This window comes from Rattus rattus, chromosome 9, assembly GCF_011064425.1.
Source record: "Rattus rattus isolate New Zealand chromosome 9, Rrattus_CSIRO_v1, whole genome shotgun sequence".
NCBI classification, from domain to species: domain Eukaryota; kingdom Metazoa; phylum Chordata; class Mammalia; order Rodentia; family Muridae; genus Rattus; species Rattus rattus.
The window spans coordinates 62,010,190-62,037,461 of NC_046162.1; the positions used below are offsets into that span (position 1 = coordinate 62,010,190).

General features: G+C 47.3%; 1 long non-coding RNA gene across 1 annotated transcript; it reads right to left on the reverse strand.

Annotated features, from left to right (window-relative positions):
- Positions 1–17,304: 17,304 nt before the first annotated feature.
- Positions 17,305–27,257, reverse strand: LOC116909233. Its single transcript, XR_004389059.1, has 2 exons — positions 26,384–27,257; positions 17,305–18,645 (listed from the first exon to the last, which is right to left on the reverse strand). It is a non-coding gene; the product is annotated as an uncharacterized LOC116909233 (long non-coding RNA).
- Between the last annotated feature and the right edge of the window lie 15 nt (positions 27,258–27,272).

Below are 27,272 nucleotides of genomic sequence, written 5' to 3' on the forward strand. Positions count from 1 at the left end.
CCAGCACTGGTTGCTTTGCTCTACCCGCTATTCTTGGATAACAACACGGGTGTATTGGTTCACCTAACGCCAAAGAGGCAAACTCGACAAAGAACTTCTCCTGAGTTTTCTGTGGTTTTCGCTGCTTCTAAGACCTCGGGCTGGTTGGTGACCCTTGCAGTTTCTTCTGGAGTGAACCGCCCTTGCTGCTTCACCTTTGGTGTCTGCCCAGTGGATTGGTTTGCGACTGTCGGTTCCTGTGTGGTGTCTGCTGACCGGCACTGGACCGCAGCTGCTGATTCGTATTTGGTGTCTTCTACCGGACTGAACTGCTGATATCCTGACAACGAAGATTGGACTCATCCCCAACGAACTGTTTCTAAACAGGTCTACTTCCCCTGTGTCCTAATAACTTTTCTTTTTCACTACCTCTGCTGAACTAGAGGGGAGGTTGAATGCTTATTAAAGGAGGTTGAGAAAAATTTATGCCTACAAGTTAGCGGAGAATATAGAGGAGCTGAGAGTTCTACGTCTTGTTCCAAAGGCAAACGGGAGAAGACTGACTCCCACATGGCTCGAAGGAAGGTCTCAAAGCCCACCCCCACAGTGACACATTCCTTCCAACAAGGTCGCACCTCCTAGGCGTACTGCTCCCTGGGTCAAGCATATTTAAACTATGGTGGTCTTTCCAAGAAGTCCAATCCAGAAAGTGAACCTTTCTTCTTGGGCTTCCCTTGAGCCAGGACAATGTTGGGGGGTGGGGCTGAGTCTATGTATGTGTAAGCTGTTGGCTGGCTGGCCAACTGGCTAACACTGCCTGGCTGACCCTACTGGGCATTGACAGCAGGTGAACCTCTGCCCTCTCACTGTCATGGCCATCGAGTCTCCAATTCTGCCTCTCTCCATGGAGCACTGCTTTGCTTTTCTCTCCCAACTCTCCACCACATACTTGATCCTCATAACGGTGTCCGCTGCCCTGTGTCACCTGGGGATGGATAACGGCAGCCTGGGTGTCTCTTTCCGAGGTACTATCCCATCTATTCGCTTTTATTTTTTTAAAGCCTCATCTTTGAATTGCCTATTTATGGTAGACTTTTCTGTTGGGTGGCTGCTCCGCACTGATTTTGCCAGAGTCGTTTCTTCTCTGTCATCAGTACCAATTCCGTGTTATTCCCAAGCATCTAACAATCTTTGAGGGCTTTCTGTTGTTCATTGCCTGACTTCTCAAACTGGTCCCTAGCCAATTCCTTTGCAGTCTTCCTTGTCTCTCACATAGCAAAGCTTGTTCCTTTGCTTTCTACACTCTTTATTTTTATTTATTATTGTGGCATGACACATGTGGGGGTCAGAAGTCAACTTTGAGGAATTGGTTCTTTCCTTCCGTCTTTACAGGGGTCCCAAGAGATTCACTGAGGCGTCCTGCCAGGCCCTCCACCTTAACTTTGTGAGACAAGGTCTCTCACTGGACCTGGAGCTCCAACTTTGACTAAACTGATTGGCCAACACATCCCAGGGATACACCTGCCTCTCCTTCCCTGGAACTGGGACTACCAGTGGGGGCCACGACCAGCTTTTATATGTGGGTGCTAAGGATCGAACTCATGTCCTTATGGGTGTGCAGCAAGCATTTTACTGCCTGAGGTATTTCTCCAGCCCAAGGAGTGGTTGTGCTGGGGTTCCAACCCAGGGTCTTACAGATTCATTCTACCACTGAGCCCATTTCCAGTTACTGGGACTTTTTATTGTTTTTCTTTTGTGCTGGAGAAGGAATTCAGGGCCTCACACATTGTAGGCAAGTGTCCTACCACTGGGCTACATCATCAGCCTAGAAACCTTCTTTTAAAAAGATTTATTTATGTATGCGTATGATACTCTCTTTGCATGCACACCTGCATGACAGATCCCATTACAGATGGTTGTGAGCCACCATGTGGTTGCTGGGAATTGAACTCAGGACCTCTGGAAGAGTACATCCAGTACTCTTAACCACTGAGCCATCTCTCCAGCTCTCAGAAACCTGTTTTAAAGTTATAAGAATTTCTCATTTTCTCATTAGGGATGTGTGTGCTGCAGTGGACGTGGTAAGCATGTGCTAGAACACCGAGATACACCCCGCACTAGTTTACAATACATTCTCCCCACCCTGCCCTTCTCCCCCTTCCTCCCTTCCCCCCCACACCTCTCTCCCTCCTACCTCTCTCTTCCTTTTTATTGATGAGGATTAAACACTGGACCCCACACAAGTCAGATATCCTCAACCATTAAGCCACACTTTTAACCCTTTTTAAATTTTTTATTATGAGCCATCTTGCTGGATTTCCTGTTTTTAATTGATTTCATTGTTTTTAATGTGTTTCTTCCAGGAGTAAGAGTACATGCCCGCAATCCCAGTACTTGGGAGTGGAGGCAGGAAGATTTAGAAGTTTTGGGTTATCCTTGGCTACAGGGTGAGGATAAAGCCAGCCTGGGTTGCATGAAACATTGTCCAAAAAATAAAAGTCCGACCCGAGGACTTGGTAATCTAACACATTCATATTCTGAGGCATTGGCCTATTCGTATACAGCACTGTAGAACGAAGTCATTTAATCTGTCGCTTGTGCATATTTCAGTTGCTTTTGGTCTTTTGCATCCAGGACGAAGTGGATTTAGACACCTTTGCTATACAAATTCCCTCTTATGCAGGAGTGTTGTCTGCAGGGGACTCCTAGGTATGGGATTTCTGGGTGGGGAGACTCTCAGTTGTGACTGTGTGAGGCAGTGCCAAGTTGCCTCAGGGAGGAATCTGATACAACCCCTGTGAGCGGCAACTTGGCACTTGCTAGCAAAATTGATCTTTGTCAGTCTGTTATGAGAAAAAGAAAATGGCACTTTGGTATAGATTTAATTTGCATTTATCTGTAAGCGAAGCTCAGTACATTTGAAGGCTGTTTTATTCATTTTCTATAAATATTGCCTCCTCGATTTTTGACTGAATTCTTGGTCTTTTCAGCATCCGTTGGAATAAGATTTGGTATTGGGAAAATCAGGCCTTGCTTTATGATGTGAGCTAAAACTTAAAACAACAACAACAACAACAACAACACCATCAACCCTTTCCCCTTAGGAATTAAGGAAAATGGTGGGGGAATTTTGGCCTGTTGTTGTTGTTGTTGTTGTTGTTGTTGTTGTTGTTGTTGTTGTTTTAGCTACTTTATTAGGTTCTATCTACCACTCTTCCAACCCTTGTCCCACCCTAATTCTTTCCTGTCAAGCCTGCTCCTTTTAATGTAACTGTAGCCATTTTGTATTCAGTCTCCATTGTGCTCAAAAGGTGAAATTAAGTTCAGGTTCCCAGACTCCGCTTCCCAGAAGTAATTATCCATAGGTGACACTGTAGAATGATACTAGGAAGCCAAAAAGCGGTGGTTGGATTACTCATGCTCTGTTATCTCAGTGTTCTGGAACTCCCCTGTTCACCACCCATCCACCACCCCTCTTACTTCACCTAGGACCAATCAGCTCAAAGGATAGCTGATACTACTTTGACCAGGTAGCCAAAAACGTTGTACCACTTCACTGCTTACCTTTAAACATTTGAACCTGGTTCTTCCTATAAAAAGTCTGCCCCGAGGACAGACTGGTGCCACATTTAGACTCCAAGTCCTTTTTGTGGTCCCGATCGATCCGTCTTGGGGTGTGCATTCAATAAACTATTCTTGCTTAATTGAGATCAATGTTTGTATGGTTTGTGTGGCGATTCCTGAACCCCAACACTTCTAACCCCTCAACACAAGGTAGGAGAGAAAGAAGATTAAAGGGGAAACGGGACATATATCTCTTTAGATTACTTCCCGTTGATTAGGGGCAGTGGATTCCTTGGGGCAAGTCCAATCTTCATCACCCGAATATCTCCAACTTCTTCTCATCAAACAGCAGCAACAACAACTAGAAGCAGCAGCGGGAGCAGCCATTGCCATAGGCCCACCCCAGAATTACACTACCTGCAGCTGGCATGAGGCAAATCACAATCACCCATGTGAAGCAGCCTCTCATCCCACACCTGAGATTAAAACAAAAACATTCACATAACATCACTGGGTTTCTTTTTTTTAAGAAACCAAAAATCTCACTACAGGAGAAATCATTGATTGATTGGTTGTTTGGTCACTTGGTTAGTTGAGATAGGACTTACCATGTAACCCTGTCTGGCCTGGAACTCAGTATGATTTGAACTCAGGGATCAGCCTGCTTCTGCCTCCTGAGTGGTGAGATTAAAAGCACTGTGCCATCATACCCAGCAGAAAAAAAATATTTTTCATGAAATTTTTTTTTCTTTTTTTCGGAGCTGGGGACCAAACCCAGGGCCTTGCACTTGCTAGGCAAGCGCTCTACCACTGAGCTAAATCCCCAACCCATGAAATATATTTTGATCATGTTTTCCCCTTCCCCCTAGATTCCCAAAGAAAAGTATTTTTAATTATCTCACATTTTTTTCCTGCCAAGCAGTAAATAATACTTGCTTTTCTTTCTTTCCCTCGTCACTGACTGCTCTACAGTCTGGGGCTGGAGAGATGGCTCTGTGGTTAAGAGCACTCATCGCGGGCTGGAGAGATGGCTTAGTGGTTAAGAGCACTGACTGCTCTTCCAGAGGTTCTGAGTTCAAATCCCAGCAACCACATGGTGGCTCACAGCCATCTGTAATGAGATCTGATGCCCTCTTCTGGTGTGTCTGAAAACAGCTACAGTGTACTTATATATAAGAAATAAATCTTAAAAAAAAAAAAAAAGAGCACTCATCGCTCTTGCAGAGGACTCACAGTTCCTAGCACCCATGTAGTAGTTCACGACCATCCATAACTCCAGTTCCAGGAAATCCAGTGCCTTCTTCTGATCTCCAGGGGCACTGGGCATACACAGGGTACACATACATACACACAGGAAAAAGACTCAAACATGCAAGTCCTTAATTATGAGTTTGTATTCTAAGGATTGGGAACTATACAGACAATAAACCAGTAAAATAAGATAATTTTTACATTTATTTGTGTTTGTGTATTTATGTGTGTGCACACACATGCACACACACACACACACACACACACCACACACATGCACATGCACACACACACACACACACAGACACACACACACACACACACACACACACACACACACACACACACACACACACACACACACACACAGCAGTACCCATGCAGACCATGGCACTTGTGTAGAGGACAGAATACAACTTATCCATCTCTTCTTCCACTGTGCTGACACTGGGGGTTAATTCAGGCTTGATGTCAAACACCTCTCTCTCTCTCTCTCTCTCTCTCTCTCTCTCTCTCTCTCTCTCTCTTCTAGAACTCACTCTGTAGACCAGGCAGGCCTCCAACTCACAGAGATCTGCCTCCCAAGTGCTAAAATTAAAAATGTGCACCTCTACCACCACCTGGCTATTTCATCATATTTTTAAAGCTATTTTTAAAAAGATTTACTTATTTATTTGTTTTTAAAGATTTATTTATTTATTTATTAGATGAGTACACTGTAGCTGTCTTCAGACACACCAGAAGAGGGCATCAGATTCCATTACAGATGGTTGTGAGCTACCATGTGGTTGCTGGGAATTGAACTCAGGACCTCTGGAAGAGCAGTCAGTGCTCTTAACCACTGAGCCATCTCTCCAGCCCCAAATTTATTTATTTATTTATTGTATGTGAGTACACTGTCACTGTCTTCCGACAAACCAGAAGAGGGCATTGGCTCCCATTACAGGAGGTTGTGAGCCACCATGTGGGTGCTGGGAATTGAACTCAGGACCTCCGGAAGAACAGACAGTGCTCTTAACCACTGAGCCATCTCTCCAGCTCCAGCTATCTTGTTTTTCTAAATTGTGTGTATGCAAGTTTGTGTGTGTGTGTGTGTGAGTGTGTGTGTGTATGTGTGTGTATGTATGTATGTGTGTGTATGTTTGTGTATATGTATGTGTGTATGTATGTGTATGTATGTTTGTGTGTATGTATGTGTGTGTATGTATATATTTATATATCTGTGTGTGTGAATGTGTTTCTGTATTATACTCATCTCCCGCTGTTGTTTAACTTTATTTTCCTGTTGCTATGGTGATGAACTACCTCTGACAAAAGACACCTAAGGGAGAAGGGGTTTACTCTGGCTCAGAGCTCGAGAGCATACTGTCCCAGCGTGGAGCAGAAGGCAGGGTCAAAGATCCTGGAAGCATCTGTTTATATTGCCACTGTGATCAGAAAGCAGAGAACAATGAAAGCTTGCCCAATTTCCAGTCTCCATTTACAGTCTGGATCCCAGCCATGGAAAGGGGTTGCCCACTGTGTGTGGGGCTTCCCATCTCAGTTAATATAATTAAGACCCACTTGCCCCCTTGCCAGAGGCCCATCTCACAGGTTGTTCTCAATTCTGTCCAGTTAATAATACTAAGGACCACAGCTCTGTAACAGATCACTTCCCCTCCACAGAGCCTACTGAAGACCCCTCTATCATCCAGCATGTTCCTCCCAAAGTCTGGGTACCGCCATCCCTCTCTGCTCTCTAACCATGACTCTGGGTACCACCATCCCTGACCACTCACTAACTGTGACTCTGGGTACTGCCATCCCTGACTGCTCTCTAACCATGACTCTGGGTACCGCCATCCCTGACTGCTCTCTAACCATGACTCTGGGTACCATCATGCCTGACCACTCACCGTGACTCCCATCACAATTGCCCTCAAAGATCCTGACCCTGTTCCCTGAGGCCTCCATATCCTTTAAAGCCTGAAGGAAAGCTTCTGACCTGGCTACCAGGCTACTGCGCCCATGTAACCCTGCAGCAACCTGCCTGTCTTGGCAATAAAGAGGTCGGGTGCATCCTACAGAACAGCCTAAGATTCAACAACAAAGAGTGAGGCTCTGGCCTCAACCCAGCGAGTCCCCGACCCTCACACCTTCGGCCGTGATATCCTCCCACACCACCGGGTTCTTGATGTTAGATGTTACGGATTGCTTTCACTTGTATTCCTGTCCACCCAGGATCCCCATCACGATTTGTCTTTGCGTAGCAGACCCTATCCACCCCTGGTTGCTAACAGTGCACCAGCGCTGCCTTACCTCTGGGCTCACAGGAGTCCCCGCCATTTTAGACAGACCTCTAGCCAGAGACCCGATCCTCCTGAAAACTCCCCTTGGGCATAGCCTTTTTCAGTATATAAATGGCTTATTAATCTGCAGTCTAAATGGACACACTTCAGGTCAAAACACTGCTCTAATCCTCAAAACCTGCCCTCACATGGATTTAGGTTCACTTTCAAAAAGGCCCAAATATCCCTATAAAAAGTCCAAAATTCCCGGGACTTACACTACGCAGGCCCAAGGAGACTTTGGAGCCTCAGCAAAGAATCTGTGCTAACTGTAGAGGCTCCACCTTAAAAGGCAACAGAGGACATTGCTGGCCGTAGCAGGAGTTTGCACACTGAATCTCCATGTTCAGTCTGATGAGCTAAATCCCTCCGTGAAGCCTCGGGGAGGCCAGAGTGCTGGTTTACTGGACCATGCAGTGTGAGAATGTTTGCTTTCCCTGGCCCTACGAAGCCTTTTTCTCTACAAGTCTGTGAGCAAATGGTGTCTGTGAGCAAACGGTAATAGCACCGCGGTGTTAACCCAAACCTTGGGGTCCTCCCTGCACCCAGTTCTTTATATTTCCTTAGACATGAGCTTGGGCTGTCCCCTTGACTCAGGGCACTGCAACTTCGAAGGAGAGCCTCTAAATCAACCCTGGGACATTGTGTGGTGGCTCATACACCTCTCCAGGCCCCTGGACTTCTCAGCTTGAGGGTCTCCCACTGGGTCTCAGGCATCAACTACCATCCTCTCCTTTTTTTTTTTTCCTCCGGAGCTGGGGACCGAACCCAGGGCCTTGCGCTTCCTAGGCAAGCGCTCTACCACTGAGCTAAATCCCCAACCCCCCCATCCTCTCCTTTTACATACTCCATAGCTTACAAAATTTAAATCCTGGTATCCTACTACCAGATCCTACCCCTGAGTGTGTAGAACATTCCAGAATCCAAAGGATTGACCTTCCTGCAACAGGCAAGACCAGATCGACAAGATTTTTTTTAACCTGCAGCTGGCTACTGACCTGGCTAACCGTTTCTGGCACAAACAACAGGAAGTCTCACAGAGATGATCAATGCCGGACTCCCGGATGATTTTATGTCCCCTTAAAAGGCGTAACTAAAAGGCTCTGCCACTGGAAGCAAACGTGAACCCATATTTACACAGATTCCGCCTGTATTTTACCTGTGACCCACATCCCTACAGCCATCTAGAGACACTTGTCACTTGTAGGCCTTGTCAGTGCCTATCGTATCCCAATTAAACACATCCCCGAGATCCTGGCCTACAGAAACTGTCCCACCTTCACCCATGCAAAGCGCATCGAAGGAAGCACACTAACATTTCTCAGGGAACAACCAACAACCAAGCAGAGTAACAGGCTAACCAGCCCCCCCAGCTTCCACTCCCCCGGGGCCTTCAGTTCCTGGATACACTCTCCCACATCCGGAGTACACCCTAGGAAGCCTAAATGCTGACATGAGGCTTTGCCACTCCTGGGGCGTGGGGTACAAACCCCTGAAAACAAACTTCTCTCCCATAAACACACCTTTGGGATCCAACACCCACCAAATTCTAAATTCTTTTCATAGGCACACGTGTTCCGAAGACTTTGTGATCCACATGGTGTGGGGCCAGTCCTAAGGAGTGGAGTTCATGCCCCTTCCTTTCCTACACCCTGACCAAGGTAGTAGACTTCTGCTAGGGGGATTCTAGCAAACAGAGTTCACTCACGGTGCCTTCAAGCAAGAGGCTCAAATATGAGTTATTCCTGGAGAACAGGTGGTTAGAGGAACTCCCTAATAAAAGAGCAAAGGCCTTACCACTACCCTCATAGAATATATTATTCATTTTAGGCTGCCCCACCCTGGTAATGACCCAGCTTTCATTCCCTGTATTGCTCCGATTAAATAAAGCTCTCAAAATAAAATATCTCCAGGTTTTGCTTGGTACCCTAATCTGGAAAGGTTTTATGGTTTTTGTTGTTTGTTTGTTTGTTTTTTGAGACAGGGTTTTACTATGTAGCCCTGGCTATCCTGGAATTTACTCTGTAGACCAGGTTGGCCTTGAACTCACAGAGAGCCTCTTGTGTCTGCCTCCTGGGTGCTGGGACTAATGGCTCGCACGCACCACTACTGCCTAACATTGCTTAATCTTTTGAGACAGGGTCTTATTATGTGACCTTGACTGGTCTTAAACTGACTATGTAGACCAGGATGGCCTCAAACTCATAGAGATCCATGAGCTTCTGCCTCCCAAGTGTTGGGAGTAAAGGCGTGGGCTATCACACTCCACTCAGCTTTTGGGTAATTACTTGATGTAAAGGAACTATTCAGATGGTACCCCCCTCCAGTGTGACAAGGCATTCGGTTGGGAGTGGGGACTAGAATAATTGAATTTAGGTCGGCTTGTTATGCTCATTATAATATGTGGATGAAATTAGCTACAAGATTAGCCAGCATCTCAGCCTCTCTCAGGACCTGTCAGAGCCGGGTTCATTTTAGGTCTCAATAGTACTACAGAGCAATCATGTTCTCAGCACCCTTACAGTTGTCCAAAGGAAACTTTTTGCTCTTAGGAGAATTCTGCATGTGTGTCAGTCATTCAGAGGTCTCAGCACCCTTACAACAGTGCAAAGGAATCTGTCTGCTCCTAGGAGAAGAATTCTGCATCTGGGTCAGTCGTTCAGAAGTAGTACAAGAAGCAGCTAAGAGACCAGACAAGCAAACGTGTGTCTTAATAAGAGAGCCTTGGAGGGCTGGCTTCTATGGAGGGGCTCCTTTTCCTGGGTCCTCTCGCTGTCATAATCCCCTTTTGACCTTCTGTCTTTAACTTTCTGATATTACTGGTATCTTCCTGGCCACAGGCCGCTAAGCCTGTTACTTTATCATTAGTGCCTCCTGCCACCCGTTTGACTCCCAAGTGATCACCTGCATCCCTGTCTTCAACCTGCAGTTGTGTTCTCTCTAAAACCCCCCTCAAGCTGTCTGTGACTTACAGTCTTATGAGCTACATGGACGAGCAATGCCAACGAGGCTCCCCCTCCACCAACACCACCACTTAGCTCTGAAGACACTCCCTACGATGATCTTCCTCCCGTGTCCAGGATCCGAGTGCCCTGATCTATCAGGAGGATCCAATGTGGGGACCCAAAGGCCAAAAGTAAACGCAGAAATTCCTACACTTTAATCATCGGACCCTATTTGGCAGCTGACTGTAGTGATTTGTTATATCTTATATAAATAAATGTCTGGAGCCTAATTCTTAATGAACCTATTCACAGTGCCTTATCCCAAACGACCAATCTCAAGAAAAATGATTGGTGCTGGGAAAATGTATTACCCAACAAGATAGTGAGATGCCTTCTTGCCTGTGCAGGTACCACCTCCTGCATATGTAATGGCAATTTAAATATATATATATCATATATATCATATATATATCATATATATCATATATATCATATATATATCATATATATATGATAAATTAATACAGCAGCTGTTTTCTTTATCCTAGTTAGTTCCCCAATGACACAGGGAACCAAGGTTTTATTTCAGCGTAAAGCACAGTAGCTAGGCGTTACTATTCACTCTAACCCTCTAAGCTAAGCTGGCTACCTCCCAGCCAAAATTCCCGAGATACTCGCATTTTAGTATTGGTCTGGCTCTCTGGGCTTCAGGTGTGTTCTCCCATGATGTCTCTCCAGAACCCCTGTCTTCCCCTTCTTCCCTCCTCCCCTGGCTGGCAGAAATCCCGCCCTATTCTCTCTGTTGCCTACTTGCTTGCTTCTCCAACTCAACTTTTATTGACAGGGCAGAAAATAAATGGTAAGCCTTGTTTACACAAACCTGAGGCAGGAGATTTTTGACCTAAGCATTGCAGTGCTGTCTGGGGATTGAAACAAGGTAGGAGGGAAGAGAAATTAGCATTTGGATAACCCGAGGATAAACTTTACACAGTGCACAATAACATTATGTCTACACACAAATGACACACACATCAAATGAAACTGTGAGAAAAGACTTCTCTGACCGTGACACCAGACAGAAGGACTGGTAAGGCTGAGTGAGCCCAAACCCTGGGAAACTCGGAATTGAGAATGGTTGGGGCCAACTCCCTGCCCAGCTCTACTTGCTCTTCACCACGAGAGGACTGTGTAGAGAAAACCCCTGAATCCTTCCCCATGCTGACAGAGCATCACAGCATCTCGGACTGACCCAGTGGCAATCTACCCCCAGATCCCACCCCACCCCTCAATGTTTATAAAGTCCACATCCACATGGAGTAAAGTGCACAAGTTATTTCAGAGAATCACCTGAGAGCGGCTGTTTTACCGAGCTGTAACACTTTGGGGAGAGTTTTCTCTTCCAAAGCATTCATCTTTGGACCTTGGACCCAGCAGGCAGGCTGGGCTCATATACCTGCCACTCTTGTCACTGTCACCTCTGCCACTGGCATTGGCATTGCCACAGTAGTGGACGAAACTTAAGACTCTGGCTACCTGCCCTTCAAAGGGCTTCCCTTCTGAGGGCTGTAACACTTTGGTCAGAGACCCTCAAAACTTATCCTTGGAGGAGACATTCCATGAGGCCTTCTTAAGGTTTATTTATTTTACTTTATGAGTACACTGTAGCTGTCTTCAGACACACCAGAAGAGGGCATCGGATCCCATTACAGATGGCTGTGAGCCACCATGTGGTTGTTGGGAATTGAACTCTGGACCTCTGGAAGAGCAGTCAGTGTTCTTAATCCCTGAGCCATCTCCCCAGTCCCTCCAAGAGGTGGGCTCTGTCTGTCTGTGTGTGTGTGTGTGTGTGTGTGTGTGTGTGTGTGTGTGTAAATACGTGTGTCATACATGCACTTATACGGTCAGAGGAAAGCTTGAAGAGTCCGTTCTCCCCTTTCACATGTGGGTCCGGGAAACAGGTGAGGTTGTTAGGTTCGGTGGCAAGCGCCTTTACCCTTCGAGCCGTCTTGGCTCTGGTTTCTTTTCTTTTTTTTTTTTTTTTTTTTTTTTTTTGTTCTTTTTTCGAGCTGGGGACCGAACCCAGGGCCTTGCGCTTCCTAGGTAAGCGCTCTACCGCTGAGCTAAATCCCCAGCCCTGGTTTCTTTTCTTTATGTGTGCTAATCTGGTAACTACGTTTACTCCCCACCTCCACCCCCCTTCATTTTGTCTCCATTTTCCTTATGTGACAGATGATGTTAGAAAGAGAAGGATATGCTCAGGTAGATGTAACGCTAGGAATTAACTGGTGGAGCTGGAGAGATGGCTCAGCTTTCAAGCACAGGCTGCTGGACCAGACGTCCCTGGTGCAGTTTCCAGAATCCACATGTCAGCCGCTCACCAAACATCTTTAATTCTTGTCCCTCTGTGCGCACTGCACACAGGTATACATGCAAACAAAATACCCACACACATTAGATAATTTTTTTTTTTAAGAATTGACCGTGGTGCGTGTCTTGGAGAAAAGATTTGCTTTTAGCATAGTGTCATGAGGTAAAGTTCGGAACAATAGTAACTTCTAGGTTTTCCATTTGAGTCATTTGTGGGTTATTCTGATTTTTACTGATATGGAGGAGCGATAACAAGTGCGTGTGTGTGTGTGTGTGTGTGTGTGTGTGTGTGTGTGTGTGTGTGTGTGACACTCATCAGGAGGTGCCCATTATACACCCAAATTGAAATGTCTAGAGGCACAGACATTGGTAGGTCTGGAGATGAGAGAAGTCAGAGCTTGAGAGAGCTCCGGAGGCGTTAGGATGGAGTGGAGGTGAAAATCTCTCAGGGAGGGGAGAAGGTTGCCAAAATAAAAGCTTTGGTTGACCGCAGCAATTGGAGGTGAAGCGAGGTGCACAGAGTCAGGAGGCTGAGGCGCAAAGGAGCCACAGGTTCGGTAAGGCTGAGTGAGAGTGCTAAGATACAGCATCAAAGAGAGAAAGCGCTTCATGAGGAAATTGTATGTCCTCTGTTCTAAAATACGCACGGGATAGTAACATGGAAGCTACAGGTGAACTGGGCAGATACAGAAGAACTAGAGGCGTGGGGACCTAACTATGAATAGATGGGTCCAGGAAAAGTTGCATTGGCAGTGTGGCAAACATCCCAAACGCCATAGATGAATCTCCACAGAGTTCCAGGGCAGCCAGCGCTGCGTAATTGAGAAACGATGTCTCAGGGGGAAAAAAGGTAAGGAAGATCAGTGAAAGAGAGAAAATAAAAACAGACTTCTTTCAAGAGTTTTCTTTGGGGGATAGGTCAGGTAACGATCAAAGGGCAGGGAACAGATGCAATTTATTAGCACTTCTAGGATTTTATTTATTTATTTTGAGGCAGGGTCTCTCGATGTAGGCGAGGCTGGTCTCAAACTCACAGTGATCTCCCTGCCTCACTTGCCTCTGCCTTCGAAGAGCCACCACGAGATCTCAGATATTCCAGTTCATCTCGATTTCGAACGTCCCCCCGCCCCCCCCCGCCAGCCTCCACTTCTTGATTGAGGGGAGGGGCGGGGGGGGCAGAGGGGCGGGGGCGGGGGGCGGGGGGACGGAGGGGGTGGAACATGGAAGCTGGGATAATGGGTGCAGGATGCTGGAGATCTCGGTCAGCTTCGCGCCTGCGAGACAAGCACTCTAGTACACCGACTTTCTGAGCGTGTGCGGAGTCACCGGAAGGCATTACGTCCAGCAATGAGCAGCAAGTAGACAAGAAATGAAATGCCAGCTGAAGAACTCAGAGCGGAATGGGATAGAAAGGGCGGGCATGGAGAAAGGCGTTGCTTACTAATATTGTCCTTCCAAGGACACCATAGGGTGGAGCCGCCGCGAAATTTAAATCCAAGTCTGGGACTAGGGAGGAACTCGGAGGTTTAAAAGAGCTCCTAGGACCTGCAAAGCCCTCACGAAGGTTTCAAGGAGGAAGTATGGAGGCCAAGAAGGAGCCCAAGTCTAATGAGCAAACCTGGAAGAGGTACGGATGCCGGGAAGGGATAAAAGCGGTTAAAAGAAGAAAGGCGTCATGGATCCTAGAGGCTGAGGGAGGTTGAGGCTGGAACTCAGGGAGAGGCTGGGGGTGGGTGAGGTGGGAGGGACTGAGGAAGAAGCAGCAAAGACTTATCAGTAGGACCAGTGAAATGGCTCAAGCAGGTAAAGGAGCTTGCAGCTGACCCTGACAACCTTAGTTCGATCCCTGGGGACACATGCACACGGTGGAAGGCGAGAACTGACTCCCCCAAGTTGTCCTCTGATCTCTGTGAACACCCGCACATACATATAAATTAAACGAATGTAATAATAACAACAAAAAAGAAGTCCCCGGAGTTGAGGAAGCAGAGACAGAACAGAGACCAAGTGACTGAGCAACCCAAGCCTGGAAGGCGAAGACTTACCTCGATGCTCCCCTGAGCCTCATGTTGCCGGCTGTTTGGGAGGTGCTTAAGTTGGTGGGCAGAGAGGATGGAAGGCTGCTGAAGGCGGTAGAGCCGCTGGTTTGCCCCTCCTTCCTAGGCAACAGTTACGTGGAGCTGAAGGGTGGCCCAGAATAGACCTCCTGCTTTGGACTCAGGTCAGGGAGTGTTCCTTTTGTTATTGGTGGTTAATTTCTTCTTCGTCTGAAACAAGGTCTCTTGTAGCCCAGGCTAGCCTTGGGCTTGATGGCGAGGATGACCCGGAGCCTCTGATTCTTCTGCCTCCCCCTCCCCTGAGCACCAGCGCTCCACTCCCTGGTTTTCACTGGGGACCGTGAAGTCAGTGCTGCTGCCTCTGCCTCAGGCTCTCTCAGAAGCGGTGAGGAATTCATCTCACTGGTGTGTTCTAGGTGCCTAGGCACTTTGTACACTTGCAGAGGGGTATCATAGGCAATTTTGTTATTTATGGCAAAGGTCAAACAAAGAAGATTAGTAAACAGAATCAGGCTGTACTAAAAAAATTAATCCTATATTCATGGTTATTTTCTCAAAAAGTTTAAACACCAATATGTGGAGACGTGTTAGCTCTTAATCATGGTTTTTTTTGTGTGTGTGTAACCCCTCCCCCCATATTTTGAGATGGTCTCATTATGTAATTTCACATTGGGCTTTAACTCACGGCAATCCTCCTGCCTCAGCCTTAGTAATAGGATTATAGGTACTTGACACTGTGCCTGAATCCCCTTCCTATTTCATTTTGTGTTGTGGCAGGATGTCCGGTATCCCGGGCTGGATTCATGTCGCCATGCCCATGATGGACTCTAAGTGCTTTGTTTAGGTTTCTGATGATCAAGTTATCTGTTCTATTTAAGAGCGAGGGCCACAGGACAATTGTTTGGCCAAGCAAGTCTGACAACCTGGGTTTGATCCCCAGAACCCACAATAGGAGAGAGCTGGCTTTCAAAAGTTGTCTTTGGAAGGTTGGAGAGTCGGCTCAGTGGTGTAGAGCACTGACTGCTCTTCCAGAGGTCCTGAGTTCAAATCCCAGCAACCACATGGTGGCTCACAACCATCTGTGAGGGGATCCGACGCCCTCTTCTGGTGTGTCTGAGGACAGCAGACAATGTACTCAAACATAAAGTAAATAAAGTTAATTAAACAAAAATGTTGTCTTGCACACCGTGACACGCATACACACCAACACTCAAATACACACATTACACACAGCAACACCAATCAAAACTAACAAAACGGGGTTGGGGATTTAGCTCAGGGGTGGAGCGCTTGCCTAGGAGGGGCAAGGCCCTGGGTTCGGTCCCCTAGCCCCAAAAAAAAAAAAAGAACCAAAAAAAAAAAAACTAACAAAACAGTAAGCCATCAATGCTAATTGAACGTTCCAGGGAGCTGTGGGTAGTTCCATTGTGGTGAACAGGCTGACTCCCGGCAGTTTTATAAGGGAGGGTTCTCCAATATGACTACTTTGTATGTTTTTGTCTTGGCCCACTCTGTCCTCTAGAGAGCAATCTTCTAGTCCTTTCTTTGTTTATTAAATATAAACTTGATTGTTAGCATCCTGGCAGCGTATTAGCCCTCTGATGTCAAGGATTTTCTGCTCCAAGCATCTTGTTTATTGTGTTAGCCAGAAGTCTGTCGCTGGGACAAACACCCAAGACAACTGGTTAAAGGAGGGACAGACAGATCTCAGCTGATGACTTCATAGGCTGCAGTCTGTGGTTGGCTAGCTGGGTGGCTTGTGGGCCTGTGGTGGGAGCAGAGCTGTTCACCTTAATGGAATCCACTATGCCTTACTCAAGCTTGCTTGCTTTTTTTTTTTTTTTTTTTTTTTTTTTTTTTTTTTTTGAGACAGGGTTTCTCTGTGTAGCTCTGGTTGTCCTGGAACTCACTCTGCAAACCAGGCTGGCCTTGAGCTCACAGAGATCTGCCTGCTGCAGCTTCCCAAGTGCTGGGATCATAGGTATATGCTACTATACTTAGCCTTTGCTGCGTATCTCTTGCTGTGTAGGGACCAAACACAGCAAGCACCTCGGGCAAGTTAGGAAGTAGCCACACTGAGCTATGTGGGCAGGGTAGGAAGCCCATCTATGCTGAGCTGCACCCCTAGCTTCTCTCCCCAGAGCCTGACTCTTCTCTCTCCCTCTTCCCCCCCCCCTCTCTTCCTTACCTCTGTGAGTGTATGAGTGTGTGTTGCTAGGGGTCAAATGCTAGGTTGGCACTTGTACCATCCCAGCCCCTTACTCATATTTAACAACTGTCTTCCAGTAGCCTTTTTCCTGGGGTTGCACACTGCTCTCAGCAGTCATGGCTTCTCAGGGAGAAGACTGTACCATTTGGCTGTCTTAAGGACATGTATGAGTACTCTGTCGCTGTCTTCAGACACACCAGAAGAGGGCATCGGGTCCCATTACAGATGGTTGTGAGCCACCATGTGGTTGCTGGGAATTGAACTCAGGACCTCTGGAAGAGCAGCCAGTGCTCTTAACCGCTGAGCCATCTCTCTAGCCCTAATCAATATATCGGAACTCTAGTCCCAGGGATCTTACACCCTCATATAGACACACATGCAGACCAAACACCATGTACACAAAATAAAAATAAATGAAGCCGGGTGTGGTGGTGCATGCCTTTAATCCCAGCATTCAGGGAGCAGAGGGCAAGCAGATCTCTGTGAGTTAGGGACCAGTCTAGTCTACAAAGAGAATTCCAGGATAGCCAGGGCTGTTACACAGAGAAACCCTGTCTGGAAAAACCAACATAAATAAACAAACAAACAAATAAATATAAAAGCTATTAAAGAAAAATATTTATTTATTTGGTTGGTTGGCTTGAGACAGAGTCTCTCTGTGTAACAGTCCTAGAACTTAACTATGTAGACCAGGCATGTAAACTCCATGAATTTCTAATCTGCTTGGTCCACTGCTCCGTATCTGCTCGTTCACAGTAGAGTGTCGTCATCAGAGAGTTGGGCGCACTGGCGTGTTTGTTGATATCATTTGATGATATCGCTTTGATTTACCGCTTTGTGTTCCACTGGTTCCTCCGCTGGAGGCCATGCCATCATAACCGTCCTTGCGACCTTCGGGTGACTCAGTCTTTCCCGGCTGTCCCAGTGAGAACATCCTCTATAGCTGGGTTTTGTTCTGCGGAAAGTTTCTCTTTCAAGGCTCACACGGCCTATGTTTAACCAGTTCGCGTAAATCGCATTTCATAACTTTAGACATATGCTTTTCTAAGTAGGTGCGAGCTGGTTGAAGTCACGCCAGTGGACGTAACTGCAGATGAAACAGCAGATGGACAGGTTTGGGAAATGTGAGGACTTTTAGCATCCAATGCAGCGGGAAGCCCCCCACACCATATGGTCTCCGGCCATACTCCCGTGTTACTGTCTGCGTCTGGCTTCCGATTAGAGCTACAAGCAAGGCCAGACATAAGAAATGGTCTGTCAAGTGTGGGTCTGAAATCCAATCACGTTTTGGTGTGTAAGATTACATAACAGTGTAGTAGCAACAGTAGGTCTCACGGTTGAGGCTCCAATATGGTTGTCAACACAGATTTTTTTTTTTTTTCCTGCTGAGCTGCAAGCTCTGGCTGCCTCCCTCCGTGAAAATGACTGCGTGGGGTTTTGAGCTCAGGTCAGCTGTGGCTATGCCTTGCTTAATGGTGCTGCAGATTCCATTTGGTGAGTCCCATGCACATGCGCACCCCGAGATGCTCTCTAACACGGCTGTTACCTGAGCTCTTGGTGGGTGCTAGAAGGTCTCCTCCATCTAATTCCCCCTTCCCTAGGAGAAGAAATCATCAAACTTTACAGTGTAAACGCACCATTTCCTAGCTCCACCCTCGGCCTGTGAGAACTGTTCCTCCACGTTCAGGAGTTGTGGGGGTCGAAGCCGGAAGTACACAGTCGCCTCCGTATCAGGTGCCCAGCGCGCAGCCGAAGCCGTTAAAGGGTTTCCTTGCTCTCCGGAGCTCTCTCCTCACGATCCTCTCCCTTACTGTTTTGTTTTTTTGTTTTGTTTTGTTTTTAGCAGCAACTGCAACTTCCAAGCTGTTTGGGAAGATGTCAGAAGAGTTCACCGAGTAGCGGGAGACAGCCCTGGTCTGGAAAATCCTTATATTCGAACCTGCCTGCTGACAAAAATACGCAGTTTTCAACACTGGCCATCCAACAACTAGGTGGGTCTGCAGCCTGCTTTACTCCTGTGATCACACGGGCCTTTAAATTGTCAAGCGGGGGCTGACGGGGTTAGACCTGTGATTTCCAGGTATTTCCAAGGAGATCTAAAGTTATTATTTCCTATTTAGGAAAATAATTCATTTATTCTAGGGATTTAAAGAATGCAGAGCTACTCCAAATGACCGCCAGGATTTTTAGGAGTTTTTTTTTTCCCTCCCCTCCCCTTTTCTCTTATAATGGCACTATTAAAATATAATCCATGTGCCACAAAATTCTTAAAGTGTTGAACACAGTGTGAATGCGTGAGCCAGCAAGTTTACTCGTGGGCATCTACTCAGGAGGAACGAAAACAGATCCACACAAAAACATGTACACAGATGTTCATGCAGCATCACTCGTAACGGTGAGAAGAAACAATTTAAATGTAAGCGGATAAACAGTATTGGTATGTACATACAATAGAATACTGTTGGACAGTAAAACACGGGTACATGACTAGGCGTCATGCAGAAGGCCACAGTTTCTCAGGATGCTAGGACGAAGTGTTCAGAAAGCACGTACCGGAGCACAGAGTAGATTAGAGGAGCTCCGGGGCGGGCAGCAGAACTGTGGAGTGGCTGCAAATGGCACAGGGCTTTTTTTAGGGTGGCTAAAACCATCCAAAATTAGGTTCTGGTGTTAGTTCTACGACTCTGTAAGTGAACTATACAACCACACGTGTACACTCTCACACGTGTGTGTGTGTATGTGTGTATCTATGTATGTGTGTGTATGTCTGTGTATGTATGTGTATATGTGTGTGTCTGTGTGTATGTGTGTATGTCTGTGTGTGTATGTGTGTATGTCTGTGTGTGTGTGTGTGTGTGTGTGTGTGTGTGTGTGTGTGTGTGTGTGTATGTGGGTGTGTGTGTGTGTGTATGTATGTGTGTATGTGTGTGTGTGTGTCTGTGTATGTGTGTCTGGGTGTCTGTGTGTCTGTGTGTATGTGTGTATGTATGTATGTCTGTATGTCTGTGTGTGTATGTGTGTCTGTGTGTGTCTGTGTGTCTCTGTGTGTCTCTGTGTGTCTCCCTGTGTGTGTGTGTCTCAGTGTGTGTGTGTGTACACATGCACATGTCATGTGCTTATCATTATTCACTGTATCAGAAGGGAAGAAATGCAGTTTCAGATACAGCTGTGTGACTTTGCCAGGGTTCCACAGCTAGGACAGAAGTAGGTTTACCTATTTGTTTTCCTCACTATGTATCAGTGGCTGACCTAGAACTCCATGTGTAGACCTGGCTGTCTCAGAGATCCACCTGCCTCTGGCTCCTGAGTGCTGGGATTAAAGGTATGAGCCACCATTCCCCGCCAAGCTGACTTTCTAATGACATTCTGTCTTTGTCCCTATGACTTCCAGGGAGGCTGGCAGGACCAGAGGTAAGTGACTATTGATCAGGAGCCGGCTATGGGTAGGAGAGCCCTATTTGGAGTATCAATGGGAATGACTATACATCTGACACTACGTGACTTCCAACACATTATGAGAAAGTTCTAACATACATGTTACACATATGTATTGTGTCTACAGTAAGCCAGACCAGCTGATACAGTCAACAGGATCCTTCTCAGAAGGGAAGCTGTGAGGCCTTGGCTCTGGAGTAAACACGTATCTTACTTCTACTGTATTCTGATGATGAAACTAGGCTAGACTTAAGATTTATGAATGTGGGCTTTGTCTGCTGATGGGAGGAACGCAGACATGTTACAAAAGGAGTGGGAACACTGGTGAGGAAGCAGTGTGCGGCCGTCGAACAATCTGCCACAGTCAGATGACTATTGCCCCAATCCCCTCCTCCAGCACTTATTTTTCAAGAAGGCAGATGTGTGCTTTGAGCTATGATTTCAGGGGCTAGGAGATGATGGCTCAGTGGTTAAGAGCATGGGCTGTCCTTACAGAGGACCCAGGTTCAATTCCTAGTACCTGATGTGTAGACCAGGCTGGCTCTAGCTCCCAGAGATCTGCTTGACTCTGACTCCTGAGTGCTGGGATTAAATGCATGCGCTGCCACTGCTTGGCCACGATTTATTTTTAGTTACGTGTACGTATCTGTGTGGGTATGCGCATCTGAGTACAGGTGTCCGACACTTCAGCTCCCCTGAAGGGACAATGTCTGCTCTTAACTACTGAGGTATCTCCGAAATACTACACATCTGTTTGGGTTCTCTACTTTTCAGCTAATTCACACAGTCCTGTAGAGAACATCTCGTGAATACCTGTGTGAGTGCCTGTTTTCTGTTCTCTGGTAATAAATATGTAGGAGTGGAACGGTTGGCCCTATGATAACTCTAGCTTTTCGAGGGATCTAAGAACCCAAGCGCCAGCTTTCCCACTAAGCCACACTTCTGGAGCATCCCCATCTTGTGTTTTCAGTGGTGAGCTAGGAACGACTGAGGCTGGCTTATGGGAGGTGATAGCATTTCTTTTCGTGATTGTCAGTAGCTTCGGATCGGCACAGGGAGTCTCACTCCCCAGACTGGAGCGAACGTGAAAAGAATTCCTTGTGTTGTTCATCCGCTTGTCGCTATCTTTTCTACCCACAGGTGTCATTGTGTGTCAGATACTCTGCTGGGCAGAGAAGGGGAGGGGGAGGGGAGAAGGAGGGGGAGGGTTATGGTCTACAGCCTAACTGACATCACATAACTCATTATGTAGACAAGGGATCCGAGCTGGGAATTACAGACATGGTTCACTGTATCTAGCTCATTGTATAACCCAGGAAAACAATGGCCCAAACCAAAACTCTCTCAATGGCCTTTCTACATGCATTCTCAGGTGGTCAATGGTCTCAAGTATACGGCCTTCTGCTCTTGGGTCGGGAACAGCAGTTCCTGGAGGCAAACCTGAGTTGTGTATACAAACTCTATCCCATTTCACAGTGACGTCTTCTTGAAGGCTTTCAGTGCAGAACTGCTTTTAGTCTATTTAAAGACAGATTGATTCTGGAACTCCTAGCAGCCAAGATCTCCTTCCCCAGTGCCTGATATTGACATTTCTACATCTGCCTTTTGGTTTCCAGCCATCCCTGTGATCTGATTGCAGGTAATTGAGGGTTTTCTAAGCGGAAAAAGTAAGTTACATTGTGTTTGGCAAAGACAGAGAAGGTTGGGACAAGATGCAGAGACTACCCCAGTCCCAGAAAGGCCAGAACTGCTCCGGACAGTCCAAAAGAGGCAGGTGAGGACTTCACAGAACCCACAGAGGTGGTAAACAAAGGAAGTAGGTCTTGGTGAGCGCTTCCCGGCAGCCTCTGGTTTACTTAGTCTCATGCGTACAGTGAATAAGGCTGTTGTATCATAGCCCTGGAGAGCAGCTCAGCACCATGCTGTCCTTCTCTGTTCCTTCTGTGCTGTGCCCCCCAACCCCCCACCACTGCCTTTTTTTTTAAATCCTTTTTGTTGGTTTGGTCTTTGTTTACAAGACAAGGTCTCCCTGTACAGATCTGCCTAGCTTGGGACTCTGTGTAGACCAGGATAGCCCTGACTTACAAAGACCCATCTCCGCCTAAGTGCTGGGAATAATGGCGTGTCACCACACCTAGTCACCAAGTTCCTTTTTATGGGGATTTTGGAGTTAGAGGTGCAGGAATGGAAGAATCCTTCGCAGAGCCAGAGTTTGTTGGGTTTTTTCTGATCTGGGGTGGGGGTGCCCTGAGGCCACCCCAGAGGTTTCTTTCTCCCTTGTTTTCATAAACGGAGGCCAAGAGTTGACACAATACACACACCCCTTTCCTTTTCTTTTGTTTGTTTTTTGTTTTGCCTTTTGAGGCAAGGGTTCTATGTAGCCTTGAACTTGCTATATAGCCAAAGATGACCATTTAAAAACAAAAAGATTTATTTATTTTCTCTATGTGAGTACACTGTAGCTGTCTTCAGAGACACCAGAAGAGGGCATCAGATCTCATTACAGATGGTTGTGAGCCGCCACGTGGTTGCTGGGAATTGAACTCAGGACCTCTGGAAGAGCAGTCAGTGTTCTTAACCCCTGAGCCATCTCTCCAGCCCCCCCCCCCCCAAAAGGACCTTGGAACTTTGAACCTCCTCTTTCTATCTCCCAGGGCTGAGATCTCAGGCATGTGCAACCACATCTGATTTTATGTCAAACTGGGAGTTGAACCCAGGGCTTTGCGTCTGACAGGCCATGGGTCTACCAGCTGAGCTACATCCTGAAGAAGGCCATCAGAAACAGTGTGAGCTGGGCCAAGAAGGGCAGAGGGGGTGGTACCAGGCAATGTGTGGTTACACAGTACCACAGTACAGACAAGTTGCACGCATGGTCCAAATGATCATAATGGCACTGTGTGCTCACCCACAATCCGTCCCAGAACTCAGCTGAGGCAGGAGGTGTAGGATGATGTCATTACGCAGATAAAGGCAGGTACAAGATAGAACAAGGCCTGTCATTGGCCGAGAAGGAAGGTTGGGCGAGAGAAAAGTTTTAGAGAAGAGGACGGGGACGAGAGAGGGAAGCCGCTGAGAGAATATGGAGGTGGATGTTAAGATTCCATTCTGTGTATTTACAGGTTGTTATGAGTGTTCTTAAGGCATGGATGTGTATAAGGTTTTTTGTGTGTCTAGGTGGGCAATTATATCTTATCAATTGGATCCGAGGTTATTGTGTTGTATGTTCTTTCTTGTGGCGATTTAAGTTTAAGAGATATTGTGGTGGTGGCGACACTAGGCCGCCACAGAATTGAGATGTATATTTCTGGCATGGTAGCAACCTGCCTTGGGAACTAGATGGGTAGAGAGATTGCTGCCAGGCTCAGAGAGAAGCCATCGGCAGTGTGATATGGGATGGAGCAGAGTGGGTGAGACGCTTTGCTGACTGAGATGAAGAGATCTACCAGATATCTTGGGGCACCGCGGTGCCGGACCTAGTGTGGGGTAAAAGACAACATTTTTTATAATTCACAGCAACAAGGAGGATTTCTAATTCCTGCCTATCTTCCCTCTTCAATGTAGCAAAACAGTCTAAGCCACCAGATGCTAAAGACAGGCTCTGTGGATGTCTTCAGCTCAGGGGATTTAGCCTTTCTTTCTGTCCTTCTGAAGGACAAACGCAAAATTCCAACTGTCAGATGAGAGTAATGTTCTTACTTCCTCCTCGAGGGAGTAGAGGCCCAGAGTTCAGTGGCCAGCCCAGGGCCATCTCAGGACGAAGATTAAAGGCAGAACCAACTCTACTCCAGAGCTTAGCAAGAGGGGTTCAGGGCTGGGTATGGCGGCTCACACCTGTGATCCCAGCACTCAGAAGAGTGAGGCAGGAGGATTGGCTTGTGTTATGGGCTAACCTGGGCTACAGAGTGCAACTCTGTCTCAAAAATTAAATAAAAATTTAAGAAGACGTTTGTAGGCATGTGCAGAGCACATCTACACACCATCATCTGTAAATCATTACGGGCAGCTGCTTTCCCCTTTGTGAGAATCCAAGGTACTTAAAGTTAAGTGGCAAGAGAACCATTAGAGTCAAGCCAGGATGCATATAAGGGGGCACAGTGGCCATAAGCCTGAAGTCCCAGCTACTTATAGAGCTGGGGCAGGAGGACTGTTTCAGCCCAGAAGTTCAAGGGCAATCTGAGCATCACAGCATGGCCCCATATTAAAAAATAATTACAGGCCCTGGGTTCGGTCCCCAGCTCCGAAAAAAAGAAAAGAAAAAAATTACATATGTATGTTGCGGTGAGATTAAAAAGAAACGTTCTCTATCAGTTCCCGAGAGCCGGATCTGCTTGCTCCAGCTGCTACTCTATCCCGCAGTCCGCAAGCCTCCCTCTCCCTGCCGCTGTCTCCCTCTCAGTCACCCTCTCCACACGGTCCCCTAGGTGGTAGCTACTGCACCTGTCGCCACACACATCTCGTTCTGTGGGCCCTTGCGCAGTCTCACTCCATGTGGCCAACAGAACCAGATCCGCACGCTCCAACTGCCTCTCAGCCATTTCTTTCACATACTGGCCTCTTCAGCCCGGTAAATCAAAGTCCCAGAGACTTGTAATTTAGCAATTAGTTTTACGTGTTAAATTCCCAATCCATGATACTCCACACGATACATTCATAGAACGAATTCACTGCCAATTAATAAACCGCCCTGTTCTGTTGTCTCCATCTCGATTTTTCCTCACCCCTCTTCCTCCTCCTCCTCCTTCCTAGACCTTTCCCTGCCTACCTTTCCTTCTCATCCAATGATAGGTCATGCCTTATCCTGGACCCTCCATGCTGCATAATGACACACGTATGTGTATGTTCATGAATACACATCATATATACACATATGTATATATGTGAACACGTATATATGTGTGTATATATGCACATACATATACATACATACATGCATGCATGCGTGCATACATACACACACATGATTAGACCCTGGCTGGAATAAGGGAGAATGTGCTGCCAGCATAGCTTCCTGGTATTCACTGCGTGAGCTTGTGGCGTGCACACATCCTTCCATGAAGAGACCATCCTTAGAGTGCACTCACAGAGTAACCAGATCAAACAGGAGGTCCCATTAACAGTCTACCCCATCCTGGCCTGGCTGGCCTGTGTGGAGGCTGGGGTGTGCCTTCCTGGGGTTTGAGGTGGAGTCTCCAGGCTCTGTGTGCCTCTCCTGGGGATCCTGTGCCTTCCCGGTAGTTCCCCCCTTAGATGGTCAAGGGCTCCCAAAGCAATGTGTACCGGTGCCCATCATGCTCTGGCCTCAAGTCTCTGCTGTGTCATCTCAAGGAAACAGCAGTAGAGGCCAAGGGAGCAGACCCCGGACCAAAGCCTGCTCCTGGGGAGTGAGGGTCCCGGATACTGTGGAGTGGAGCTCGGTAGCTTTGAGTAGGAATGTCAAAGAGGAGCGCTGGTCCTTTTCAATCACTCTACTGCTCCATGGGATGGGAGGTTGTGGAAAGGCTGGGTAGCCCGAGTGTGGGTGGTGGTTGCAGCATTAGGCAAAGACCTGGAACATTTTAATTAGCATAGAACATCTTTTCTCCAGCTAATTTGATGGTTGTTATGGTCCCATCCTAAAAGTAAGGAAGTAATCCTGAACCTGGTGGCCACTCTTTAGGAGTTTATTCTGCGCTAGAATTCACCTACTTGACTCAATCTTCACATGGCTCTACCCTGCTGGGCGAATGAGGAAGTCATGCAACTTTCCACAGTCTCCAGAGAGAGCATCAAGGCCATTTTCCAGCCCAGTTTGGCTTACTTGTCAATTTTTTGCGTCCTCACATTCCAGAAGATCCACTTGCTCTTGGGATAAGTTTACCCTAGAATTGTTGTGTAGAATCAGCTGGCGGTGAGAGATCTTCTAACCTGCTCCTCTCTGCATGGGTTTCCCTGCTCTATTTTAGGGGCTTGGTCCAAGTGGGATAGCCCCTTGGGTGTGTCAAGATCTTCCAGGGATCCAAGAGATTGTAGAGGAATTCCCTGATCTGGCAAGAGGAGACTCCATCTCACTGTATGTCTGCTCTCTCCGACCTGACCTGAGCGCCCGCTGGGTCCACCTGAGGACAGAGGCCTCTCCCACAGGCACCTCCCTGGCTGTAGTTTACGCCCCTTGGTGAGTCGTGAAGCACCCCAGTCCAACATGGACTCGTACTCATCGGTAAACAAGAGCGTTAGACCAGCTTTCTGTGAGACAGAGAACAAGGTCCTTACCTGTTGTCACTAAGCGCAGAGGTGACATTTAGCCACAAGGTGGCAGACAAGGCTGGTACGATGTAGCAGGCGAGGCTAGGGACTGAAAGATTCCGTCGTGGGTAGACGATGGATGCCTTGCTGTAGCCGGGCGTCTTCTCTGCAGACATGGCGATGCACGTGTCTCAACAGCTGTACTTCAGTTCTTTGTGTAAAAAGACACAAGAACAAAAGCCGCGGGTAGGTCATTCTGCTCCAGAGGGTGGCAGATGCTTCTCAGTGCAGCCTATGACAACTTTGGTCATCCTGTCATCCTCCCAGGCTGGTGTTTCCTGTCCATTCAGCTCTTCAGCCACGTGAATGCTTAGTGTCCACAGATCCGCACGGCCCTATCTCCCCGCTGTGGTTCATTCACAGTACTAAAGCATTCAGTGTGGCCTGGGCCAGGGGCTGCCTGCGGGCTGTCCTGGCCCAGATAAAACATGCCAACGCTTCTGACTTGCTGGCCGGGAACAGCTCTTGGCCTGGGAATGAATCTACAGATTGCACGGTGGAGGAGGGGGACCATAGCTCCTCATCGAAGCCACCTCCCAAATGCTTCCCTGGCTTCTCCTTCTTTTCCGGGGTTACAGCCGTGTGCACCCCACTGACAGCCAGGCTTTGGCTGGCTGTGTGGCTCAGTGGTAGAGTGCTTGCCTAGCAGGCACAAGGGCCCAGATTCAATCTTCAGGAGCAGAAAAAAAATGAAATGGCTAATTAAATAAAGATAAAAGGAGAGGCCCAGCTCATTTAAGGCCACGAAGTCTTTACCAAGCCGAACTGTGAGGAAGAACTCAACCTGCAGATCTGTGTGTGGTCCAATCTTAAACCACATCCAGACAGACTGCAGGGCTCACCTGACATCTCCCTT